The sequence below is a fragment of the Heterodontus francisci genome, chromosome 17, assembly GCF_036365525.1.
Source record: "Heterodontus francisci isolate sHetFra1 chromosome 17, sHetFra1.hap1, whole genome shotgun sequence".
Taxonomy (NCBI): Eukaryota; Metazoa; Chordata; class Chondrichthyes; order Heterodontiformes; family Heterodontidae; genus Heterodontus; species Heterodontus francisci.
Genome location: NC_090387.1, coordinates 36,620,948 through 36,645,162, shown reverse-complemented (window position 1 = coordinate 36,645,162; position 24,215 = coordinate 36,620,948). Strand labels below are relative to the sequence as shown.

The 24,215-nt window shown below is 43.1% G+C and overlaps 1 protein-coding gene across 6 annotated transcripts in view; it reads left to right on the top strand.

Moving 5' to 3' along the window:
- zfpm1 (zinc finger protein, FOG family member 1) overlaps window positions 1–24,215 on the top strand; it is a 264,761-nt gene that overhangs the window by 13,186 nt on the left and 227,360 nt on the right. The window contains exon 2 of one of the 6 annotated variants that reach the window (XM_068049280.1): window positions 3,239–3,301. The exons of the other annotated variants lie outside the window; for them this stretch is intronic. The gene's annotated coding sequence lies outside the window, so the exon portion shown is untranslated. The remainder of the gene's footprint in view (window positions 1–3,238; window positions 3,302–24,215) is intronic. 6 annotated transcript variants of the gene reach the window in all.

Here is a 24,215-nt window from a genome sequence, read left to right as displayed (position 1 = left end):
TGATCCACTGACTGGAGATCTGAATTTATATTTTTAAAAAGAACATTTAAAACCGATGACTGCTGGCAGCTTAAGGTGATCACCTAGTTTGCTACACAGTATCCAACATTTCAGAGGACTGTGAAGAGGGAGAAGTGTCTGTGCATTTTCCAGCAAGAACCAAGACCCAGGAGGTTTAAAGGAACTACCTTATCAGCAAGCAGAGAAATACTGCTAACTGCTACGTTTGAATCTGAGTGACTGTCATGAGCACTTCTCCCCTCCCCATCTGTGGTTTTTAAGCTGCTGTTTTTTTCTGCAACAGAGGAAAAGCAACTGGACTCTGACATGAATAGACCCTAAGTGGGGGGTCGATCGGTCTCTCTCCCAGTCTCTCTCTCTCTCTCCCTCTCCGTCTCTTTCTCTCTCTCTCCCTCTCCCTCTCCTTCTCTCTCCCTCTCCGTCTCTCCCTCTCTCTCTCCCCGCCCCTCTCTCCCCCCCCAGCTTGAAAGCTTTCAAATCCTGCCTGGTGATTGACCACCTTTATTTACTCCGGCTACGATCAGAAGCCCCATTGGAGGAAATCATCTGCATCAGTTTCTCCAAGAGATTCACTGAGCTAAAAGCCTCAGGAGCACTGAAGTCAGCTAGAAGCCACCCAAATCACCAAACTCCACAGACTGTATACCTTTTTTAATGGACTCTAACACAACCAATCAACCTTTCCCCTCTCTGTAACCTATTTGTGTGCGAGTGTGAAAGTTAACACGTTGTTTATTATTTTATTAGTTCGGTTTAGATACATTAAAGGTAACCTCTTTCTTAACTCAGGAAAACCTGTCTGGTTCTTTTTATGATTATAACAAGTAAGTAATCGAACTAAAACCTGGCTAGGGTATAAAATTAAAATCCGACCCGGGCCCGACCCTACCACAGCGAACCCAACCCGGTATTGAGTCCTTTAATATTTTTACCTGCCCGACCCGACACAAATATCGTTCATCCATTCCGGCAGCGGGCTATTCCTGCAGGTGGAGTTGTGGTGAATCATGGGTAAGCCTGATCCCGTGACTTCCCAGATGCAGCACTGTCCAGCCTGACCTGACCCAAGCACGAATGCTGGACTCGGAATATAGAGGACACACATGTAGTCGGGTCTCGTCTGGTTCGGGTCGGGTAGCCAGGCTTTAAATAGAACACCTACTGAATTGGCCAGTACATCCACTTTAAGAAAGAATTAAACCTGTTGTGGGCAAATGAGGAGAGTGAAAAGAGGGAAGCCCTTCGACCCTTCTTCACTTGACAGTAACATACGTTCAGAACTGGATGCAATACTCCAGTTGAGGCTGAAACCGTGTTCTGTACAAGTTTAACATAACATCTATGGAGGGAGAAGCAAAGTTAACGTTTCAGGTCTGTGACCTTTCAGCAGTTCTGATGAAATGTCACAGACCTGAAACGTTATCTCTGCTTCTCCCTCCACAGATGTTGTCAGACCTGCTGAGTATTTCCAGCACTTTTTTTTTGTTTCACATTTCCAGCATCTGCAGTATTTTGCTTTTATTTAGCATAACTTCCTTGCTTTTGTACTCTGTACCTCTGTTAATAAAGCTTAGGATGCTGTATGCTTTATTAACAGCTCTCTCAACCTGTCCTGCTGCTTTCAATGGTTTATGCACGTATACATCCAGGTCCCTCTGCTCCTGCGCCCCGTTTAGTATTGTACCCTTATTCTATATTGTCTATTTGCATTCTTCCTACCAAAATGAATCACTTCACACTTCTCTGCATTAAACTTCATCTGCCACTTGTCTGCCCATTCCACCAACCTGTCTACTTCCTTTTGAAGTTCCACACTATCCTCCTCGCAGTTCACAATGCTTCCAAGTTTTGTATCATCTGCAAATTTTAAAATTGTGCCCCCCTACACCAAAGTCTAGCTGATTAATATATATCAGGAAGAGCAAGGATCCTAACACCGACCCTGGGGAACTCCACTACAAACCTTCCTCCTGTCTGAAAAACATCCATTAACCACTACTCTCTGTTTCCTGTTGATCAGCCAATTTCATATCCATGCTGCTACTGTCCATTTTATTCCATTAGCTGTAACTTTTCTCACAAATCTGTTATGCGGCACTTTATCAAATGCCTTTTGGAAGGGCATGTACACCACATCAACAGCATTACCCTCATCAACCCTCTCTCTGTTCCTGGGGGCAGGTAGTTACAAAGGGTCATAAACAGATTGAGTGGACAAAGCTATGGCAAGTGTGACATCATCCATTTTTGACCCAAGAAAAATGAGTAAGTATTTCCAAAATGGTGGGAAAATAGGAACTATAGAGGAGCAAAGAGATTTAGGAGACGATGTACATAAAACATTAAAACCTGGTAGACGGTTACAAAAAGCAATCACAATGCTAATAGATATTTGCCTTTATCTCAAATACAATGAGTAGGTAGTTATTTAGATTTTAGATTTAGATATACAGCACTGAAACAGGCCCTTCGGCCCACCGAGTCTGTGCCGACCATTAACCACCCATTTATACTAATCCTACACTAATCCCACATTCCTACCACATCCCCACCTGTCCCTATATTTCCCTACCACCTACCTATACTAGTGGCAATTTATAATGGCCAATTCACCGATCAACCTGCAAGTCTTTTGGCTGTGGGAGGAAACCGGAGCACCCGGAGGAAACCCACGCAGACACAGGGAGAACTTGCAAACTCCACACAGGCAGGACCCAGAATTGAACCCGGGTCGCTGGAGCTATAAGGTTGCGGTGCTAACCACTGCGCCGCCCTTATGCTTGTTCAGACTCCATCTGGAGTACTGCATTCAGTTTTGAGCACCACAGCTTGCCTAGGCTATATTGGTCTTGGAAGGGGTGCAGTGCAGATTTGTCAGTATAATACTGGGGCTTTCAGGGTTAAATTATCAGGCTAGTTGAGGTGCTTAAAATGTTAAATTGATTTGATAAGGTGAGCTCAAGTCCAAATCCTAGCCTGCAGCAAGTCCCATTCACCTGTCTAGGACCTAAGCTCTGGAATTTACTCCCCTAACTCCTCCACCTCTATCTTCTCCTTTAAGGATTCAATGCAATAAATACAGAAAAACTATTTCCTCTAGTGGGGGAAATCAAGACAATGGGACATAATCCTAAAATTAGAGCTATGACATTCTGAAGTGAAATCAGGAGGACCTTTTTCCACACAGTAGTAAAAATCTGGAACTCTCTTCCAACAGATTGCAGATGCTAGGACAACTTAGATAGATTTTTCCTGGGTCAGGGATATGGAGCAAAGGCAGGTAAATAGTGTTCGAAGTACAGTCTTGAGGGGCTGAATAGCCTACTCTTGTTTCTTGTATTTTTAATGTATTGTTCACCCCTCCTAGTGTATCCTTCTTTGGCTCAGTGCCCATTTTTGTCTGTGAAGCACCTTGGAATGTTTTTCTATTTTAAAGCGCTTTATCATTGTAACTGTTATACCTGAGAATTGAATAACAAAGTCTTACAAGAATTGTTTAACCATTAAAATTAAAAGCATGTAATTCGTGGGTGATGTCAGGAAGCACCTCTTCACACAAAGGGTAGTGGAAATCTGGAACTGTTTTTTTTTTTTTCTCGCCTCGCCCTTGCCCAAAAAATAAAAATTGAGGCCATTTCACTTGAAAATGTTAAAATTGAGATTGATAAGATTTTGTTGTGCAAGTGCATTCAGGGATATGGAAACAAGGTGGGTAAATTGAGTGAAGGTACAAATTAGCCATGATCTAATGGCATAGTGGAATAGCTTCGAAGGGGTGATGGCCTACTGCTGTTTCTATGTTTTCAAAATTTGGTGAAAAACAAGAAACATTGTTTTTCCCCCAAATCAAAAAAGGCTAGTAAGTTAATATATCTTGAGATTTTTCAGAATTCTAATAATTTAATTTCCACTGTTGAGCAATACCTGCCACAACATTGAAGCAGGCCTAATTAAACAGACAAACTGGCATCCTCTCTGACTCTGACCATGATGCACTATTTTTCCTCATCCTTCTCAATCTCCCTGTCGCTTTTGATAAGGATCAGATCAAAGCTCTGCAGTTCTGCCACATCTAGTCGTGAATAGTCGTGAGTGTTTTTTTTAGGGAATCAAGGTTCCTAGTGTAAATAATGGAATTTTTGGGTATTTTAAGGGAGTGAAAACAGAGTGGAAAAAAAAACTGTGACATCACAGGAAAACCTGGTTTGTAAGTAGCTGCTAATTTGAATTCCCTATTCAAAGTTGATTTCAGATTAAAGGTGAATAGGGGAAATATTTTACAGATTTAAAAACTAAAGACCAGTTGGAAATTTAAAAAACAAATTAAAATCTTAATTCAATAAAATAGAGATGCAGGGGCAGGTGATGTGTTGTACCTGCATGATGTAGGAGCTGGTGGACCCCATTGTGGTTCCTAGTGATCACATCTGTAGCAAGTGTTGGCTGCTCGAGGAACTCCAGCTCAGAGTTGATGAGCTGGAGTCTGAGCTTCAGACACTAAGACACATTAGGGAGGGGGAGAGTTACCTGGACACTGTTTCAGGAGACAGTCACACCCCTTAGATTAACTACCTTGAATTCAGCCAGTGGTCACGGACAGGCAGGTGTGACTATGAGTGAGGCAGGCAGAGGGATCCAGGAGGTAGTGTTGCAGGAACCTCAGCCCTTGTCCTTGTCCAACAGGTTCAATTCTTGCTCCCTGTGTGGACGAGAGCAGGGACTGTAGGGAGGATGAGCAAACTGACCATAGCACCGTGGTACAGGGAGCCATTCAAGTGGGGGGGAGAAAAGAGAAATGTAGTTGTAATCGGGGATAGTATAGTTAGGGGCATAGACACTGTTCTCTGTGGTCAAGATCGAGAGTCCCGAATACTGTGTTGCCTACTTGGTGCCAGGGTTCAGGATATCTCATCTGGCTGCAGAGAAACTTGGAGTGGGAGGGGAAAGATCCAGTTGTCGTGGTCCACGTAGGTACCAACGATATAGGTAGAACGAGGATAGAGGTTCTGCTGAGGGAATATGAGCAGCTAGGGGCTAAATTAAAAAGCAGAACCATAAAGGTGGTAATCTCTGGATTACAACCTGAGCCACAAGCTAATTGGTATAGGGTCAATAAGGTTAAAGAGGTAAATGCATGGCTCAAAGTTTGGTATGGGAGAAATGGGTTTGAATTCATGGGACATTGGCACCAGTACTGGGGAAGGAGGGAGCTCCACCTGAATCATGCTGGGACCAGAGTCCTGGCAAATCTCATAACTAGGGCTGTAGATAGGGATTTCAACTAAATAGTGGGGGGGAGGGTTCAGTTGCATGGAAAATTAGGAAGTCAAAGTTAAAGGAGAAGGTAGGAGTGCAGGTTCGAGATGAGGCTGATTGTTACCAGAAAATAAAAGGTAGGGACAGAACGTGTGAACGTCATATTGCACCAAGGAATCGTACAAGAGTAGGGAAATTTGATAATGGAACAAACTTAAAGCCTTTGTATCTGAATGCACGAAGCATTCGGAATAAAATTAATGAGTTAACAGCGCAAATAGTGACGAATGGATATGATTTAGTCGCGATTACTGAGACGTGGTTGCAGGGAAACCAGGTTTGGGAATAGAATATCCAAGGGTGGTGCAGTTTTGTTAGTAAAGGAAGAGATCAGTCCTGTAGTTGAGAAATTATATAGGCACTGGAGATCAAGACGTAGAATCAGTCTGGGTAGAAATAGCAAGGGAAAGAAGTCCCTGGTGGGAGTAATCTATAGGTCCCTAAACAGTAGTTCCGCAGTGGGGCACTGTATAAACCAGGAAATGCTGGGGGCTTGTAAGAAAGGTATGGCAATAATCATGGGTGATTTTAATATGCATATAGACTGGATTAATCAAATTGGCAAGGGTAGCCTCGAGGGAGAGTTCATTGAATGTATTAGAGATTGTTTTTTGGAGAAATATGTTGTGGAACCAACCAGGGAGCAGGCTATTCTAGATTTGGTAATGTGTAATGAGGTGGAATTAATTAATGATCTCATAGTTAAGGATCCTCTAGGGAAGAGTGATCAATGCATGCTAGAATTTCAAATTCAGTTTCGGGGCGAGAAACTGGAGTCCCACACTAGCGTTCTGGAGTTAAACAAAGGTAATTACATAGGCATGAGGACAGATTTGGCCCTAGTGGAGTGGGCAGGAAGACTTAAAGGTAGGATAGTTGATGAGTAGTGGCAGATGTTTAAGGAGATATTCAATTCCTCGCAACTAATATATATGCCAGAGAGGAAGAAAGATAGTAAGAGGGGGAAAAACATCCATGGCTAAGCAAGGAAGTTAAGGATAACATAAAAGACAAAAACGAAGGCAAACCATATTGCAAAGGCCAGTGGCAGGGTGGAAGATTGGGAAACTTTTAAAGATCAACAAAGGGTTAGTAAAAAAGTAATAAAAAGAGCAACGGTAAATTATGAAAGAAAACTCGCACAAAATATTAAAATATAAGCTTATAAAAAGGAAGAGAGTAGCTAAAGTGAACGTTGGTCCCTTGGAGGATGAGACTGGGTAGTTAATAGTGGGAAACACGGAAATGGCGGCGACACTAAATCAGTATTTGCCTCAGTTTTCACGGTGGAGGACACTAGTACCATCCCAATAGTAACAGGTAATATGGAGATTATAGAAAGGGAGGAACTTAGAACAATCATCATCACTAGGAAAAAAGTACTGAGCAAACTATTGGGACTGAAGGCAGACAAGTTCCCAGTGCCTGATGGCCTACATCCTAGGGTCTTAAAGGAAGTGGCAGCGGAGATAGTGGGTCCATTGGTTATAAAATATTCCAAAATTCCCTGGATGCGGGAAAGGTTCCAGTGGATTGGAAAAATGCTAATATAACGCCCTTATTCAAAAAGGGAGGGAGGCAGAAAGTAGGAAACTATAGACCAGTTAGTTTAACATCTGTCATTGGGAAATTGTTAGAATCCATTATTAAGGAAGTAATAACAGGACATTTAGAAAGTCAAAATGCAATCCATCAGAGTCAGCATGGTTTTATGAAGGGTAAATCATGTTTGACTAATTTGCCAGAGTTTCTTGAAGACGTAACAAGTAAAGTGGATAATGGGGATCCTGTAGATGTATTATATCTGGGCTTCCAGAAGGCCTTTGATAAGATGCCACACAAAAGGTTAATGCACAAGGTAAGATCACATGGGGTTAGGGGCAATTTATTAGCTTGGATAGAGGATTGGCTAACCAGCAGAAAACAGAGAGTCGGGATAAATGGGTCCTTTTCGGGTTGGCAAGATGTAACTAGTGGGGTGCCACAGGGTTCGGTTCTCGGGCTCCAACTATTTACAGTATATATTAACGACTTGGATGCAGGGATAGAAGGTACTATAGCCAAATTTGCAGATGACACTAAAATAGGTGGGAAAGTAAGTTGCAATAAAGAACTGTTTACAAATGGATATGGATAGGTTAGGAGAATGGCCCAAAATTTGGCAGATGGAGTTTAATGTGGCTAAATGTGAGGTAATCCATTTTGGTCGGAAGAATAGAAAAACAAATTATTATCTAAATGGAGAGAAACTTAAGAGCGCTTCGGTGCAGAGGGATCTGGGTGTCTTCGTGCATGAATCACAGCAAACTAGAATGCAGGTTAAGGAAAGCAGATGGAGTTTTGGCATTTATTGCTAAAGGAATAGAGTATAAAAATAGGGAAGTGTTGCTGCAACTGTACAAGGCATTAGTGAGACTGCACCTGGAGTATTGTGTACAGTTTTGGTCCCCTTACTTGAGGAGGGATGTAGTTGCATTGGAGGCGGTTCAGAGGAGGTTCACTAGATTGATTCCCGAGATGAGGGGTTTGTCTTATGAAGGGAGATTGAGCAGTTTAGGCCTTTACTCTCTAGAATTTAGAAGAATGAGAGGGGATCTAATTGAGGTACGTAAGATGATTAAGGGGATTGAAAAAGTAGACGTAGAGAGGATATTTCCTCTGGTGGGGCAATCTAGAACAAGAGGTCATATTTTTAGGATAAGGGGTAGCAGGTGAGGAGAAATTACTTCTCTCAAAGGGTCGTGAGTCTATGGAATTCACTATCCCAGAGTGCAGTGGATGCCGGGACGTTGAGTAAACTTAAGGAGGAGATAGACAGATATTTAATTAGTAACGGGTTGAAGGGTTATGGAGAACGGGCAGGAAAGTGGAGTTGAGGCCGAGTTGAGATCAGCCATGATCGTTTTGAATGGTGGGGCAGGCTCGAGGGGCTGAATTGCCTACGCCTGATTCTAGTTCAGCCAGAAGTGCTGAGTAGATGATCCATCTCTGCCTCCTCCTCCTGAAGCCCCCAGTATCACTGATGCCAGTCTTCAGCCAATCCGATTCACTCCACGCGATATGAAGAAATAGCTGAAGGCATCGGATACAACAAAGGCTATGATCCCTGACAATATCCCGGCAATAGTACTGAAGACTTGTGCTCCAGAACTAGCTGCGCCCCTAGCCACACTGTTCCAGTACAGATACAACATTGGTATCTATCCAACAAATGTGGAAAATTGCGCATGAATGTCTTGTCCACAAAAAGCAGGACAAATCCAACCTGGCCAATTACTGCCCCATCAGTCTACTCCTCATCAGCAAAGTAATGGAAGATATTGTTGACAACACTATCAAGTGGCATTTACTCAGCAATAACCTGCTTACTGATGCTCAGTTTGGGTTCTACCAAGGCCACTCAGCTCCTGACCTCATTGCAACCTTGGCACAAACACGAACAAAAGAGCTGAATTCAAGAGGTGAGGTGAGAGTGACTGCCCTTGACATCAAGGCAGCATTTGACCGAGTGCAGCATCAAGGAGAGCTAGCAAAGCTGGAGCTAATGAGAATCGCAAGGAAAATTCTCCACTGGTTGGAGTCATACCTATCATGAGAAGAGGGTTGTAGTTGCTCCAGGCCAATCATCTCAGCCCACGACATCCGCTGCAGGAATTCCTCAGGGTAGTATCCTCGGCCCAACCATCTTCAGCTGCTTCATCAATGACTCTTTCTCCATCATAAGGTCAGAATGGGGATGTTCGCTGATGATTGCACAATGTTCAGCACCACGCGACTCCTCACGTACTGAAGCAGCCCATGTCCATGTGCAGCAACATCCAGGCTTGGGCTGATGTGTGGCGCGAATGTTCAGTATAATTCGCAACCCCTCAGACATTGAAGCAGTCTGTGTTAGCACAGAGCAAGACTGGGACAACATTCAGGCTTGGGCTGAGAAGTGGCAAGCAACAGCTGCACCTCCCAAGTGCCAGGCAATGACCATCTCCAACAAGAGAGAATCTAATCATCTCCCCTTGACATTTAATGGCATTGCCATTGCTGAATCCAGCACCATCAACACCCTGGGGGTTACCATTAACCAAGAACTTAACTGGACCAGCTGTGTAAATACTGTGGCTACAAGAACAGGTCAGAGGCTTGGAATTCTGCAGCGAGTAACTCACCACCTGACTCCCCAAAGCCTGTCCACTATCGCCAAGGCATGAGTCAGGAGTGTGATGGAATACTCTCCACTTGCCTGGATGACTGCAGCTCCAACAACACTCAAGAAGCTCGACACCATCCAGGACAAAGCAGCCCACTTGATTGGCACCCCATCCATCATAAATGTTTACTCCCTCCACCTCTGGTGTACAATGGTAACAGTGTGTACCATCTACAAGATGCAATGCAGCAATGCACCAAGGCTCCTTCAACAGCACTTTCCAAACCCACGACCTCTACCACTTGGAAGGATAAGGGCAGCAGATGTATGGGAACACCGCCACCTGCAAGTTCCTCTCCAAGCCACACCCCATCCTGACTTGGAATTATATCACCATTCCTTCACTGTTGCTGGGCCAAAAGCCTGCCACTCCCTTCCTAACAGCACTGAATGTGCACCTACCCTACATTTGCTTGTGGGATGTGGGTGTCGCTGGCTAGGCCAGCATTTGTTGCTCATCCCTAATTTCCCTTGAACTGAGTGGCTTGCTAGGCCATTTCAGAGGGCATTTAAGAGTCAACCACATTGTTGTTGGTCTGGAGTGACATGTAGGCCAGATCAGGTGAGGATGGCAGATTTCCTTCCTTGAAGGAGATTGGTGAACCAGATGGGTTTTTACAACAATTGACAATGCTTTTAATTCCAGATTTATTAATTATGTTCAAGTTTCACCATCTGCAATGGTGGGATTCGAACCCATGCTCCCAGAGCATTAGGCTGTGGGTCTGGATTACTAGTCCAGTGATATTACCACTACGCCACGGCCTCCTCTGCAGCAGTTCAAGAAGGTGGCTCACCACCATCTTCTCGAGGGCAATTCGGGATGGGCAAAAAATACTGGCCTTGCTAGCGATGCTCACATCCCACGAACGAATTTTAAAGAAGAAAATTTGACCTACACCATCTTCCTCTAACACCACCTCTCTGTTGTCCAGCTAAGTGGGGCTGCCCTCCCTGGTTCCACACTCGCCTATATGGTTATAGCCAGAGAACCTGCTGCAATGGCTTTTGTTCTACCCCCTGCAGTTATCTCTGGAGTTACTCGATCCTTGGCGTCCTTTTATTTCTTATCAACATGCTGACCCCCACCAACATCAGCGAAAGACATGATGTCATGTTCCATAAATAAACTGAACAGCTCTACCTTAACACCACCTCTCTTGATCCCCTCCACTGCCTGTGCTGTTGGACTGCTTGTCTGACCTCCAGTCCTCGATGAGCCACAGTTCCCTCGAATTAAATATTGGGAAGATCAAAACCATTATTTACAGTCCCCACTATAAACTCCATTCCCTCCCTATGGATTCCATCTGTCTTACTAGTCACCACCTTGGGCTTAACCAGACTATTTGCAGTCTTAACGTACTATTTGGCTTTGAATTGAGATTCTGATCCCCATATCCTCTCGATCACAAAGGCTGCCTGTATCCACCTCCATAACTTCACTCCTCTCTGCCTTTGTCCATGTGTTGCTGAAAACCTCATCTATGTTTTTGTCACCTCCAAACTCTTTAAACTTAAGCTCATGCAAAACTCTGCTGTCTGTCTCCTAACTCACACCAAGTCCCATTCACGCATCCCCCTCTTGTCTAGGACTGAAGCTCTGGAATTCCCTCCCTTAACCTCTCTACCTTGCTCTTCTCCTTTAAGATGTTGTTTAAAGCCTACCTGTTTGACCAGGTTTTTAGTCACCCATCCTAATGTCTCCTCCTTTGGTTCAATGTCATTTTTTTTTTTTGTCTGGCTATGCTCTGGTGAAGCACTTTGGCACATTTCATCTCATTTGTTCCTTCGTGTCATCTTCTTCCCAGAATGTTGACCGCCATGGATCGCCACCTCCTGTGCTGTCCTTACACATTCTGCATCGGTCAACTGCATCCATTATATCTGTCATCTATTTTCTTCTGTGCTTCCCTCTCTTACGTTTTCTATCAATCTTTCCTTCCAATAATTGTCTGCGTCTATCTTCTACTCTAATGATGTGACCTAAGTATTGTATCTTTCTCTCTTTGATGTTAAGCACTAATTTCCTCTTTTCTCCAGCCATTTCCAGCTCTTCCTCATTCATCTTTCTGTCTGTGTAGGATAGTTGGAACATCCTTCAATATATCCACATTGCGACTGCATTCAGCTTATTGTCATGCAGGCCCCCACCTGCCAAGGATGAGGAATTATTAATTTTGCCACATGGACATTAAATTTCAAATTGTTACTGGGAAGAAGAGAAGACTTGTTACAAGGATTGCCAGACCTTGGCTGGAAAGACATTTTTGCATATTAACAGACAGTGTTTGTAGACAAGGAACCATTCCCTGACACACACAATACATAGAGCCAAGACGTGGTCAGATGAGTTAGTCACATAGAAACTAGGAGCAGGAGTAGGCCATTCGGCCCTTCGGGCCTGCTCTGCCATTCAAAAAAGATCATGGCGATCGTCTAATTCAGTATCCTGTTCCCGTTTTCTCCCCATATCCCTTGATCCCTTTGACATTATGAAATATATCTATCTCCTTCTTGAATATATTTAATGACTTGGCCTCCACTGCCTTCTGCAGTAGAGAATTCCACAGGTTCATCACACTCTGAGTGAAGAAATTTCTCTTCATCTTGGTTCTAAATGGCATACCCCGTATTCTGAGACTGTGACCCCTGGTTCTGGACTTCCCAGCCATCGGAAACATCCCCCCTGCATCTAGCCTGTCTGGTCCTGTTTGAATTTTATAGATTTCTATGAGATCCCCTCTCATTCTTCTGAACTCCAGTGACTATAGACTTAGTCGACCCAATCTCTCCTCATACGTCAATCCTGCCATCCCAGGAATCAGCCCAGTAAATCTTCTTTGTGCTCCCTCCATAGCAAGAGACCAAAACACAATACACCAGATGTGGTCTCATGTGTAACCTGGCTAACTTGCTTGGCAACCTGGGGTTTTCTGAATTGTACAGTTTTGAACTGAGAGCCTGCAGAAAGCTGTTTTCTCCTGGATTGAAAAGACCTATCCTGGTTGGCTCGCCACAACCTTTCCTATCTGCTCCCATCTCTTTATCATGGATCTCCAAAGCCCACTGAAGACACATGAACCCCAAGAGAGAAAAGTCTCCTGCAGTGAACAAGGTTCCAGAAGAATACTGGGCCCCAACGGAAAGCAGATCTGCCTACAATCGAGGACTATACAGCGAGCTCGAAGCACAGTAACGAAAAACCCTCTTCAGAGATTGCCTCAAACTTTTCCACTTTCTTTTTCTTTTTCTGTCCCTATCTGTACGTGTGTATCGTGTATGCATGCTAGTGTGGCGCATCGTGTATCCGTAGGCATTAACCAAATTAGAGTTTACATTTATAAATTTCACTTTTCTTCTTTAAACCTGAGAAAACCTGTTGTGCTGGTTTCTTTGCCTTATGATTGGAAAGCGGTGAACAAGGAATCACCAAGGAGGAGCTAAAAACAGTGCGTTTCAAAAATAAACCCTGTTACAGTAAGACCAGGTGAAGGCTGAAAGGGAACCCTAGACCTCTTTCACAACTGGTCATTACATTATCAATAGTCTGTTTGTCTGTTGTCCATGTCTCCGAGGCATATAACATTGATGACAAAATGTAGCACCTCAACATTCTTTTCCTAAGATTCAAGGTCAGTTTCTTTGATGTTAACAAGGCCTTCATTCTGACAAAGCTGGTCTTGGCTAGGTCAATTCTCCTTCAGATCTCACAATCAGATCTCCCATCATCTGTGATAACCTGCCCAAGGTTTGTAAACCTTTTCACTTGCTCCAGGACTTGTCCATTTACTTCATTTTTCACTTCAGGGGTTAGGTCTCTGCTTATCACCATTGTCTTGGTTTTCTTCACATTCATTCTTAATCCATATTCCACACTCCTTGCATTCACTTTGTTCACAATTTCCTGTAGTGCCTCTTCTGACTCTGCAATCAGTGCAATATCATCTGTGTATCTCAAGTTGTTAATGTTCAACCCACCAATATTGGAACCTGGTAGCTGTTCTCGATCTCTGAAGATCGCTTCAGTATACAGGTTGAACAGTTTTGGGGACGTAACCCATTCCTGATGCACTCCTCTTTTGATTGGGAAACTGACAAGCCGCTATCAAGTCTCATCACCGCTGATTGCTTCCAATATAGATTCTGAATTATCCTTTTATCATTTCTGTCAATTTCTTTTTTTTAAGCACTCCATTATTTTCTGATGGTAGACTCTATTAAATGCCTTCTCTTCTTTGGCCTCCTTGTCTCGAGAGACAATGGGTAAGCGCCTAGAGGTGGTCAGTGGTTTGTGAAGCAGTGCCTGGAGTGGCTATAAAGGCCAATTCTAGAGTGACAGACTCTTCCACAGGCGCTGCAGATAAAATTGGTTGTCGGGGCCATTACACAGTTGACTCTGTCCTTGCACTTCTGTCTTTTTTCCTGCCAACTGCTAAGTCTCTTCAACTTGCCACTCTTTAGCCCCGCCTTTATGGCTGTCCGCCAGCTCTGGTGATTGCTGGCAACTGATTCCCACGACTTGTGGTCAATGTCACAGGACTTCATGTCTCGTTTGCAGACGTCTTTAAAGCAGAGACATGGACAGTCGGTGGGTCTGATACCAGTGACGAGCTCGCTGTACAATGTGTCCTTGGGGATCCTGTCATCTTCCATGTGGCTCACATGGTCAAGCCATCTCAAGCGCCGCTGGCTCAGTAGGGTGTATATGCTGGGGATGTTGGCCTCCTTGAGGACTTCTGCATTGGAGATACAGTCCTGCCACCTGATGCCAAGGGTTCTCCAGAGACAGCGAAGATGGAATGGGTTGAGATGTCGCTCTTGGCTGACATGCGTTGTCTCGGCCTCGCTGCCATAGAGCAAGGACTTGAGGACTTGAAACACTCGGACTTTTGTGTTCCGTGTCAGTGTGCCATTTTCCCAAACTCTCTTGGCCAGTCTGGACATAGCAGCGGACGCCTTTCCCATGCGCTTGTTGATTTCTGCAACGAGCAACAGGTTACTGGTGATAGTTGAGCCTAGGTAGATGAACTTTTTAACCACTTCCAGAGCGTGGTCACCGATATTGATGGATGGAGCATTTCTGACGTCCTGTCCCATGATGTTCGTTTTCTTGAGGCTGGTGGTTAGGCCAAATTCGTTGCAGGCAGCCGCAATCCTGTCGATGAGTCTCTGCAGACACTCTTCTGTGTGGGATGTTAATGCAGCATCGTCAGCAAAGAGGAGTTCCCTGATGAGGACTTTCCATACTTTGGTCTTCGCTTTTAGGCGGGCAAGGTTGAACAACCTGCCATCTGATCTTGTGTAGAGGAAAATTCCTTCTTTTGAAGACTTGAACGCATGTGAGAGCAGCAGTGAGAAGAAGATCCCAAACAGTGTAGGTGCGAGAACACAGCCCTGTTTCACACCACTCAGGATAGGAAAGGGGTCTGATGAGGCACCGCTATGCTGAATTGTGCCTTTCATATTGTCATGGAATGAGGTGATGATACTTAGTAGCTTTGGTGGACATCTGATCTTTGCTAGTAGCCTGAAGAGACCACGTCTGCTTACGAGGTCAAAGGCTTTGGTGAGATCAATGAAAGCAACGTAGAGGGGCATCTCCTGTTCGTGGCATTTCTCCTGTAGCTGGCGAAGGGAGAATAGCATGTCAATGGTGGATCTCTCTGCTCGAAAGCCTCACTGTGCCTCAAGGTAGACACGCTCAACCAGCCAGAAATGTCTTCTCATAGTCTATAAAGCATACATACACAGGTTTTTGTACTTCCAGATATCTTTCGATCACGACTCTCAAGTTCAAGATGCCCTCTCTTGTTCCTTTCTTTTGTCTGAATCCTGACTGACTATCATCTATCTGTGCCTCTATAGGCTGGTCATTTCTTTCCAAAATGATTCTTAAAATCATTTTCATCACATGGCTCATGAGGCTTATTGTCCTGTGCTCTCGGGCTTTTGGTTTCTTTAGGAGCTTAATGAACACTAACTGCATAAAATCCAGAGGTATGAATCTTGTTCTGTAAGTTTTGTTGCAGAGGTCTGTCAGTCTCCCAGTATCTTGTTTACTTCATTCAGGGCTTTCAGGCATTCTGTTGGTATCTCATTGATTCCAGGCGTTCTTTTCTTTTTGATCACTGCACGGACATCTGCCTCTATTATCTCTGGTCCTTTTCTTCCTTCTGGTGGTACCCATTCACCTCTGTCTTCTTCATCATACAGCTCACTAATGTACTCCACCCATCGTTTCTCTACCCTTTTTAAAGAAGTTCACCTTCCTTGTTCCTTATACAGCCACTATTTGTGGCTATTTTCTTCTTGTCTGTTGGTGCTTTAGCTTTCTCCTGCAATGCTCTGATATTATGCCTTTTCTACCACCTACTAGGAGGGTAAAATTTTCTCCACTTCTATTTCCTTGCAATGGTCTTCATACCACTTTTCCTTGGCTGCCCTACATGCTTTTCTTGTCTGCCTTTCAATTTTGTCATATTTTTCTTTCTTCTTGTTATTCTGTCTCCTTTTCTCCATCATATTTAGTATTTCATCAGGCATCCACTCTTGATATTTCCTCCTCTCTTTCTTGGTGACTGTCCCAGTTACTGCGTATTTCATGCTCTGTTTCAATCTTTCCCAATGCCTTTCTGATGTTTCCTCCTCATTAAGATCTTGCACTGTCCCTTCCTGAAGTGAATCTTTTTGCTTGTTAGTAACCGCCACAGCATATTTCTTCATCACATGTTCCTTTCTCAGTCTGTCTAAGTTGGCTTAATCTTCCGTGGGATTCCTTCATTTTATTAAAGGTGCTATATAAATGCACATTGCTGTAGTTGTCAAATGATTTTTGCATCTTTTGCCTCTCGGATTTCAATGTGATTGGTAGTGTAAGCTTTGTACAGATATTTTGATGCTAGTTTGCAAGCATCATTAATTAGCTGTCAATTTCATAGAAATTTAAATCAGACAAATGCAGTAAAACCCTGAGATGATCTGGATTATTTTTATCTAAAGCTAAACTTTCATACTGAGAATATCGTATTGGGATTTCAGTATCCCATGTAAATGGCTAAATGCAGCCAGATTTTTCATGAGACTTATGAGAATAAACGAACACCTTGGTTATACTTTCATTTATTTCTAGAGTGCTCCCAAATTTGCATACAATCTGATTTTGAATTCACACTGAGAAGGTTACCAAGTTGCAAAATGGTGAACTGGAACAGATTTTTGTAGAACATTATTGTTGTGGTTTGCTTCACAATATGGCAACAATCAGTTGTTTTGAAAGTCCTGTTGTTTCCTTTATGCCAGTTTGTGCTCCAAAGTGCTTTATGTGTGCATGTATTCACGTTTGTGGATTTGTACATGCAGGTTACATATGCGTCCTCCAACACGGGGGTTTGGTCACAAATTACCCAAAGAAATTTAGGAACTTGGCCACACTGTTCACAGAGATGTTTTCTGTTTGCGTTTTTCATACTAATGTACAATGATGTGCTTTCAACAAGCTCCAAAAAGATAATGTGGAGAACTAGTACTTATTTTCATTGTGTTCATAAGACTTAAATTAAAAATTAAAAAAAAGTACTATGATAGGAATGTTGGAGTATCACAATGGTGTGTATGGTGTTTTTACGACAGACCAAAGAGTGCTACCTGCATGAGTGTTATGATTTTCCTTGTTGGGGAACCCGGGAACTTGTTCATTTATATCACCTTGTTGCCTTTTAAGCACAATTTTATGCAATCAGTTTTTTTTAAATGACTTATTTCTGATTTATTTTTATGCCTGAGGGTGTGAGGAATATCAAAAATTTGCCACCTACTAGGAGGGTAAAATTTGTTGGAGTTGGAACTTTGATCGTCAAAAAGGAATAGAAACAGAGTAATGTGATGGAATGCCATAAGGTCTAAATTAAGTTTACTGTGCATGCACGGAGTGTGGTAAATAAGGTTGGTGAGCTGCAGGCGCAGATATCCATGTGGAAGTATGATGTCATGGCAATAACTGAGACCTGGCTTAAAAACGGTACTAAATATTCTTGGATACAAGGTGTTCAGAAAACATATGGAAAGATGAAGGAGAGCATTGCAGTGCTGGTGAGAGGATGTCTTGGATGGCTCAAGGACAGAATCTATTTGGTTTGAGCTAAGAAATAATAGAGGTACCATTACGTTACTGGGTGTATTCTATAGGTCACCAATTAGTGGGAAAGGTATACAGTAACAAATTTGCAAGGAAATTACAATGAGATGCAAGAATTTTAGAGTAGTTATAATGGGGGACTTTATTACTATCCCTGTCTATAGTAATATAATTAGTGTAAAGGGCAGATAGGGGAAACAATTTCTGAAGTGTGTTAAGGACACTTTTCTGGATCAGGATGTTTCTGGCCCAATGTTGGATCTGGTTCTGGAGAATGAGGTGGATCAAATGTCAGTCGGGGAACATTTAGGGGACAGTGATCATAGTATCATAAGGTTTAGGTTAGCCTTGGAAAAAGGACAAAGAGCAGTCCAGCGTATAAATAATTAGGAGAGGGCTAATTTCAATGGAATGAGAACGGATCTTGCCCAGGTAAACAGGAATCAAAAACTGGCAGGCAAAACTGTAACGGAACAATGGACTGCCTTTAAAGAGGAGATAGTTCAGGCACAGTTGAGGTACATTCCCACGAGGGGGAAAAGTAGGACAAACAAATCCAGAGCTGATAAAGAGAGTAAGGTGAAGCAGGAAAAGGGTGCATATAACAGATGCCAGGTGGATAATAAAATTGAGAACCAGGCTGAAAATAGAAAGTTTAGAGGGGAAGTGAAAAAAGAAATGAAAAGCAAAGAGAGTATGAGAAGAGTCTAGCAGCCAACATAAAAGGGAATCTGAAAGTCATCTACAGGCATATAAATCGTGAAAGGGTGGTAGAGACGTGGGGCCGATTATGGATGGAAAAGGGGATGAAGGCAGGGGGCGTGGCTGAGGTACTCTCTGTCTTTACCAAGGAAGAAGATGCTGCTCAAGTCATAGTGAAAGAGGAGGTAGTTGAGATGCTGGATGGGCTAAAAATTGATGATGAGGTATTCGATAGGCTGGCTGTACTTAAAGTTGATGAATCACCAGGACTGGATGGGATGCATCTAAGGTAAAGGCCTGCTACCCGACCCGAATCCGACGGGACCTGACGACGTGTCGGGTTCAGGTCGGGCCCTTCTTCCAGGTCTGGCTTTCAGGCTCGGGTCGGGCCGGGCCAGACACACACGGTAAGTGCTCTGCTGGTAAGTATTGAAATTAAAAAAACTTACCTGAGCTGGGAGTCTGGGACAAAACTGAGTCTGCGCAGTGAGCAAGTGACGTCACTGTGACATCATCACGCATGCACTGCAGGTTCAGTGTTGGGAAGGTAAGTAAAGGGATGGTTGGGTCGGGCTCGGGGCAAAATCGGAGGAACTCGGGCCGGGTTGGGCTTGGGTCCGCTGTGGTTCGGTTGGGTTCGGGTTGGATTCTTATTCCCAACCTGAGCAGGCCTTTAATCTAAGGAGTGGAAATTGTGGAGGCACTGGTCATAATCTTCCAATCTTCCTGAGATACAGGGGTGGTGCCAGATGACTGGAAAATTGCAAATGTTGCACCCTTGTTCAAAAAACGATGTAAGGATAAGCCCAGCAACTACAGGCAGCCAGTTTGGCTCGGTGGTGGGAAAGCTTTTAGAAACAATAACTCTGGTCAAAATTAACAGTCACTTGGAGAAATGGGAATTAATTAAAGAAAGCCAGCACAGATTTGTTAAGGGCAAATTGTCTTTAACTAACTTGCTTGAGTATATTGATGAGGTGATGGAGAGTGTTGATTAGGGTAATGCTGTTGATGTGGTGTACATGGACTTCCAAAAGGTGTTTGATAAAGTGCTGCATAATAGGCTTGCCAGCGAAGTTAAAGCCCATGGAATAAAGGGACAGTGGCAGCATGGATACGAAGTTGGCTGAGTGATAGGAAACAGAGTAGTGGTGAATGATTGTTTTTCAGACTGAAGGGAGGTGTATATAGTGGAGTTCGCCAGGGGCTGGTATTAGGAGCACCTGATATAGGTTAATGACCCTGACTTGGGTGTGCAAAGCACAATTTCAACATTTTCAGATGACACAAAAATTTGTGGTGTCGTAAATAGTGAGGAGGAAAGCCTTAGATTACAGGACAGTATAGATGGGCTGGTAAGATGGGCAGAGCAGTGGCAAATGGAATTTAATCCTGAGAAGTGTGAGGTGATGCATTTTGGGAGGACTAACAAGGCAAGGGAATATACAATGGGTGGTAGGACCCTAGGGAGTACAGAGGGTCAGAGGGACCTTGGTGTACTTGTCTATTGATCACTGAAAGCAGCAGCACAGGTAGATAAGGTGGTTAGGAAGACATATAAGATACTTGCATTTATTAGCCGAGGCATAGAATATAAGAGCAGGGAGGTTATGATAGAGCTGTTTCAAATGCTAGTTAGGCCACAGCTGGAGTACTGTGTACAGTTCTGGGCACCACACTATAGGAAGGATGTGATTGCACTGGAGAGGGTGCAGAGGAGATTTACCAGGATGTTGCCTGGGCTGGAGCATTTCAGCTATGAAGCGAGAGTGGATAGGCTAGGGTTGTTTTCCTTGGAACAGAGAAGGCTGAGGGGAGACCTGATAGAGGTATACAAAGTTATGAGGGGCATAGATAGGGTAGAGAGGAAGAAACGTTTTCCCTTAACAGAGGTGTCAATAACAAGGGCATAGATTTAAAGGAAGGGGCAGGAGGTTTAGAGGTGATTTGAAGAAAATGTTTTTCACCCTGAGGGTGGTTGGAATCTGGAACACACTGCCTGAAGGGGTGGTAAAGGCAGGAACCCTCAACATTTAAGAAGTATTTAGATGAGCACTTGAAACACTATAGCATACAAGGCTACAGGCCAAATGCTGGAAAATGGGATTAGAATAGATAGGTGCTTGATGGCCAGCATGGACACAATGGGCCGAAGGGCCTGTTTCTGTGCTGTATAACTCTATGACTCTATGACATGGACAGACTAGTGGAATGGGCGGTCAAGTAGCAGATGAAATTTAATGCAGAGAAGGGTGAAGTGATACATTTTGATAGGAAGAATGAGGAGAGGCAATATAAAATAAAGGGTACAATTCTAAAGTGAGTTCAGGAGCAGAGACACATTGGGTTAAATGTGCACAAATCATTGAATGTGGCAGGGCAGGTTGAGAAAGCAGCTAATAAAGCATACAGGATCCTGGGCTTTATAAATAGAGTACAAAAGCAAGGAAGTTGTGATGAACCTGTATAAAACACTGGTTCAGCCTCAACTGGAGTATTGTGTCCAGTTCTGGGCACCACACTTTAGGAATGATGTGGAGGCATAAAAGAATGGTTCCAGGGATGAGGAACTTCAGTTATGTGGATAGGTTGGAGATGCTGGGCTGGTTCTTCCTAGAGAAGAGAAGGTTAAGAGGAGATTTGATAGAGGTGTTCAAAATCATGAGTGGTCTGGACAGAGTAGATCGGGAGAAACTCTTCCCGTTGGTGGAAGGGTCAAGAACCAGAGGACACTGATTTTGAGCTGACTGGCAAAAGACCAATGATGACATGAGGGAAAACCTTTTTATGCAGCGAGTGGTTAGGATCTGAAATGCGCTGCTTGAGTGTGGTAGAGGCAGATTCTATCGAGGCCATCAAAAGACCAGGTGAGTTGCTCTTGCAGAGAGCTGGTGGGCTGAATGGCTTCCTTCTATGTTGTAATGCTGTAATTCTATAATTTTCCACATCTTCAAACTATTTCATTGAGTGTATGAAGAGTATTTTTCATGTTAAGTAATCTGCTCATCTATTCATATTGTTTTTGTAATAGCTTCCTTCCCAGTAGAAGAAATTAATTTTTTAACATTAATTAACATGCCACAGAATAACTCAGCAAACATCATCAATGAGCCTTATTAGTGGTTCCATTAGGTCCAGCCGACTCGCATTCTTTATGGTAATGAATAGATGCTGTTTGGAGACATCTGATATTTAAAAGTTAATTTATTAAGCATTATGGAGTGCCCAGTTAGTACTGAATTTTCAAACATTTCATGATTAGCATTGAGGGCCAAGATGAATGGATTACATGGAACTCCTCACTGAAGCTTGGAAATTTCCACTTCATTTGGCACCATTATTATGGCCTCATTGAATTTGCTAATTTGTGTACAGTTGCCGAGAATTTTATGTTGTAATCACTGCCTGTGTGGAACTGTTTACTTGTAGAATCCATACAATCAGGTGTGTATGGGAGAAGTGTGCGTGTATGTCTGTGTGAGTATGCAATTTATCGGTTATACTCATATAGACAGAAACTTCAAAATTCAATTCAAACTGCAGAAAAATGTTGACATATTAAATGCTGTTGAGCATCTTCAGGTGGGCTGCAATCCAGAAATACATTTTCTTTCTGTTCTCCTTTAAACCAGTATATTCCAACCAACTGCTGCAACATCCCTCCAGCACTATGATATTGAAATGGCAGCTGTCTCTCAGGACCTTAGTTCTGGCCTTCACTGCTAATTTCAGGTGTCTTTTCCCTCCTGCTGGACCCTGTCCAGTTTTAAATCAGTATTGGGAGCTCGGACTGAAGCTGACATTCAGAACCAAGAGTTGTCATTTAAATATCGGTGTTGGTGGAGTGAAACTGACAGCATTTATTGATAGGAATGCAATGCAGCTGCTGGGTCCATTGTCTCTGATGAAATTGCCTCACCAGGAAGAAGACCTGAGAGAGGATGTGACCAGTGGAAAACTGTCTGGAGCAAATTAAAAAAAAATATGAGGGGGGATTTGTGGACTGCTGCTTGGGATGGGGCTACCCTGTTTATACATGACCAGCTAGGTGGACTGCTCGCCTAATGCCACCAGTCTTTTTCTTCGATCATACTTCCGGATCACTGGAGCCTTCTCTGTGTTGCCAGCTTTACCATGCTTCCCTCCCACTCTGCTGTTCTGCTGTAATCATTTACATATCCTCTGGATCTTGGATGCATCAATTACTTCTCTATATTGCTCCTTTTGTCACACCATTATCACTTCTGTCACTTAATCATTTCCTGGCCTCCACCTGATGAGACTCTTTTTCTCGCCCATCCTGTTTTCCTTTGCCACTTTCTTCCGTATAAACTGTTCATCTGTTACATCTCTGGGTTCTGACAAAAAGAAATGAATCTGACATGTTAACCCTGCCTTCCTCACTCCAGGGATGTTGCCCAACCTGCAGACTGTTTCCTGCATTTTCTGATTTTAATTTAAGAAATAATAATGGATCTGTTACCACATTGGGAGTACATTACAGATCACTGAATAGTGGAAAATAAATCAAGATGAGATATGTAGACAATTTAGAGAGGTTTGAAGTAGTAACAACATTGTAATAATGGGTGAATTCAACTACTCTAAAGTAGACAACAAATGAAAAGGGTTCTTGAGGTGTATCCAGGGCTGTTTGTTAATCAGTTTGTTGCATGTCTGACAAGGAAGGTTGCAGTTCTGCATTCTGGTTCTGGGTAATGAAGCAGGGCAAGTGAATGACTTGAGGGTTGGAGAACACTTAAGATGTTGTAGTCATAACTGAATTAGGTTCACATCAAAACACAGATAGAGGACTGGAAGATAAAGGTGTTGTACTGGAAATTAGTTACTTTCAGTGGTATGAGAGAAAGCTTAGTCCAGATTAATTGGCTGGAAAAAATGGAAGTTCAAATAGTGAGCTGGCAGTGGAAAATGTTTTAACACTAGATGAATGAGGAGCAGGATAAATTTATTCTGACGAAAAAGGGTGCCTCAAAGGTTGAGTTTCCAAGGATAAATAGATTAGAGCAAAAATTTGTTTTAATAAAAACATATGATGTATCCAGGGGATAAAATAGAAGACTGGGAAATATAAATAAAAGGTAGGAGTAAAAATGGGAGATTAGGAAGGTTAAGAGGGATTAAGAAAAAAACAGTGGTGGTCAGCACATAGGGTCATAGCAAGTAGCTACAAGGAATAAAAGGATAGTCCACAAACTGATCAGGCCCCTTAAAATAGAAGGGGTCATCTTGTACATGTGAGTAAAGGAGTGGTGGTGATGTTTACTAAGTACTTTGACTATGCTATTGCAGAGGAAAGTGAAATTGTAACCTGTAGGGAGTCTCAGGAGAGGGTGAAGAGTCACTCGTGGATATAAATATTGAAAAGAAAACTACATTTGAAAAGAAAGTGGGACTAAAATCAGGAAAATCACCAGGCATGAATGAAATACATCCTTGAGTACGCAGGGAGCTGAGAGAGGAGATAGCAGAGGTACTAACCATAATTTCCTAAAAAATCTTTAGGAAGGGGAATTGTGCCAATGCGCTGGAGAATGGCCATTTATTTACATTTGCAACTCCTCAGATACTGAACAGTCCATGTAGAAATGCAGCAAGACTTGGATAATATGCAGGCTTGGGCTGATAAGTGGTAAGTAACATTTATGCCACACAAGTGCCAGGCAATGACCATCTCCAACAAGAGAGAATCTAACCATCTCCCCTTGACATTCAATGGCATTACCATCGCTGAATCCCCCACAATCAACAACCTAGGGGCTACCATTGACCAGAAACTGAACTGGAGTAGCCATATAAATACTATGGCTACAA